This window comes from Squalius cephalus (assembly GCF_949319135.1).
Source record: "Squalius cephalus genome assembly, chromosome: 8".
NCBI classification, from domain to species: domain Eukaryota; kingdom Metazoa; phylum Chordata; class Actinopteri; order Cypriniformes; family Leuciscidae; genus Squalius; species Squalius cephalus.
Window position 1 is genome coordinate 12057192 of NC_137129.1, and position 3679 is coordinate 12060870.

Sequence of the window (3679 nt, forward strand, 5' to 3'; positions counted from 1 at the left end):
CATCTCCAACAGTTCCCATGACAAGAACCTCTAGCCTGAGGGGACACTCTATTACTAAAAAGCATGTTTCTCTCACAAACAACCAAGCAAGTGTGAGCTCTCCCTCAAGTGCTATTCGATTTTTCTAATTTATTTATTTTTTAGTAAAACATTGTAAAAAGAGATTTTAACAACTGTTTGATTAAAATGCTAATTATGTATCGATCTAAAAAAAGAGCTATTTCCTTCTTGATCTACTACTCAATAATCATTATACAGCAGCCGTAGGCAGAATTACTGTAGAGTGTTATTACGGGTTTAAAAATGAATTTGCACATCATGATCCAACTATATTAAATTTCACTGGGGGTCAAGAGTGACCCAAGCCACTAGAGACTGAATAATAAAACCTGGTTCAGCTCACACTAGTGTGACACAATAAAGTGATAAGCAATGCATGCTATTCATGTAAATATGAGTTTTTATCCAAACCAGCCACAACACAGTAAAATCTAATTTGATCAGAATCTCACTCAAGTTGCCAGTTTACCAGTGATGCCTTATAAACACAAAGTAGCCTATGGCAGAATTTATGTGGACATGCTGTCTCTAAATGTTCTGTTCTCTTAATGTCTCATTCAATCATTAAAAGCAGAATGTGTTGAACTTGTTCTTTAGTGAAAGGTCAGACAGTTTGCAAGGTAAGCACTCTTTACTGTACTAAACGCTGATACATCCATCACAGATAGTGAGGGTTTTTCAGTGTTATTTCAATATTCCTACTATTGAATTGGCTTTTATTTTTTTCATTTTTATATTCTAATTTTAAGTTTTAGGAATTTTGTTGTGCTAGCCCATATGTAAACTTTACCAGTCCCAAATCTACATGTGCATATGAGTCATGAAGTGACTACTGTGTAAATAGGCCAAGGCCCAATCCCAATTCTATTTTATACCCCTTCGCCTACCCCCCTTACCCTTGCCCCTTGAAACAGAGTGGCAAGGCGTAGGGGTGAAAATATTCCCCTAAGAAATGGGACACCACTACTACACCGTTACACGTCATTATACGTCGTTGCTAGCGCACCTATGTCACAGGAGATGCGCCAATGTTTATCACAAACTTCCAAGATGCCGTCGTCTGTAGTCTTGCGTGAGTTACAGCTATTTTTTTTGCATTTTTCTTCTTAAGTTCGCAGAAAACAACGGAGATGACGATATATGATGCGTTCACACCAAACGCGAATAGAGCGTCTGGCGCAAGTGATTTCAATGTTAAGACGCGTTTACGCGCGTCTGGAGGTCGCAATTGCGGCGCGAATGAGGCGTTTAGCGCGGCGCGGTGGACGCGAATTCGCCTCATTCGCGCGTCCACTTCGCTTACACGCGTCATATTGTTAACGAACTTTAGCGATTTTTTTTTTGCTTGTTTATTTGAATAACATGACCGTAAATATGAACACAAGATTGAATGTGACATAAAGAAAATGATTATTGGCAGTCATGTTGCCTCTGTAGCCTGTGTATGCAGGTATTTCTCATACCCCTTCGTTTGAAGTGTGGTCCCGAAAAATCTTCGTTTCAAGGGCTATCTGGCCCTTCCCCCTACCCCTACCCCTCCAACCAAAAGAGAATCGAGACAACCCTACCCCTTCACAGGAACGCGCAAAACGGAGGGGTAGGGGCAAGGGGGATTGGGATTGAGCCTAGTGTTACTGTTACACTTGACAAAATCTGCATTGCAACTTTAAAAGTCAGCATATCTTAATGTTTACTCATAGATGTAGATATTTGTGTTTGGCATACTGACAAACATACTGTACATTAGAATAATGAAAACGTTTCAGACGTTATGAATGGAAAGTGCATTGTGTGAATTTAAAGTGGTGTCATTCTGTGGCAACTCCTTTTGACATGTAGAGGGTATTTCTCAGAACTTGGCACGAGAGTTCAAGGAGAGAGCTGGAAAGACCTCCACAAATTTAGGAAGAGTGGTTTCCCTCAGTAAGCATTCTGGCAGGAACAAGCGAGAGGGAGCGATGAAGACACTGCCAGCACTTTCCAATCTGAATTTCATTTGGAGACTGAAATGGGCTGCAAATAATGACTATAGATCAGCAGTCACTGGACCATCCATTTAGCCTTAGTCATCACATTTTGAGCTGTTTTTTAGTTGTGTATGTCGTACACCGAAAAACCGTCAATGCGTATTAAAGCCAAGGCTATCATGCAACGCTCAGTGCGCTGTCCCAGGCACTGGCTACACCATAGAAATGGAATACATGTGTAGAATGGAAATTGCCATGACAAAGGGAGTCCTAAAATAGGTGGAGCTTAACAGCCCAGACATTATTTATCTGTCTACAATCAGTTTGCAACTTATGTAGCCTACAATAACTTTGAGGGGGTTTACAAAGGAACATCTATGGAAAAATTAGCAATCGGTTGAGGTTTGTCTTGCCGGATTATCCCAGATTATCATATAGATTGTCTAACAGAAAGGACTAAGGCCCGGATTCATTGACAGGGCTTGGACTAAGCCATTGATTAGGCCTTAGTTCAATTAGGGCATTTAAGTAGCTTTTATAAACATGCTTAGAAAAAAAACAAAGTCACTGACATATAGGCTATCTCAGTTCAAGTTGCTTTTAAAACAGCTCAAACATGAATTTTAGTCTGGACTATGCTTAAACCTTGTCTGTGAAACCGGGGGATAATGTTTATTTTGTGCTAGGTATTAATATGTGTCCGAGTAACTTGTAATGTAATTTTCATGGTTACTGAAGTATTATTAAAAGGCTTGTTGAAACGTTGGCTAGCAATCAAAACTGTTTAGGCCTGTGTGTAGTGGCATATTGTGACATATAGGCCTATCAAAGGTGAAATAGCTTCTCAAACAAGATAAAAAGGTAAAAAGGTAAGGTGAGAATTGATTGGATTGTTGTGGTTTGTTTGCTATTGCTGTGATCTCATGTGAGTGACAGGTTGTCCCGCCCTCGCGTCAGCAAACACGTCATCAGAGAGGAGAAGAGATGCTGCTGGTGCAATCTATTTTGATTTTAAAATTAATGATACATTTTTTCGAATTGAAGTTAAAAACACATAATGATGTACTACGGATACATTATTTATAGGCTAATAAATACTGCTATACCGATTCCATAAAAAATTAAGAATAGGCCTAGTTAATTTTGATTTCAAGCCTCTCCTTTAGGATTTGGGTCAAGCCTCAGTTTGAGAGTATTATTTAGACACCCTATGGTCTAAGTACTCCCGTCTTATTCTTCAATTTCAATTCTTTTTCTACTTTGAAGATCGTCAAGTGTTTTTATTCGGGTGTAAATTATCATCCAGATCACCGCTGGAACTTGGACAGCGTTGTCACGAGGAGCCTGTTACTTTTCTCAGCGATATTAGGACAGGCCAATCACAATCGTTTGTGATTACAGAATAAGGTATTTTATTTAGCCTTTGTACAGCAGTTGCTGTTACTGACCTCCGTTATATGACAGATATAGAATATTTATAGAATATTTTGAATTTATAGATTTAAAAAAATAGCTTGGAAATGTTCTTAATGAACTAAAATTTGAATGCGGTTTAATAAAGAAATGAGGGTTTGTGAGCCACCGAGCGCCCCCTGGAGGAAGATTACATTATGCCCTATTGTTAATAGTGACAAATGCCGTCCAATGGGCTC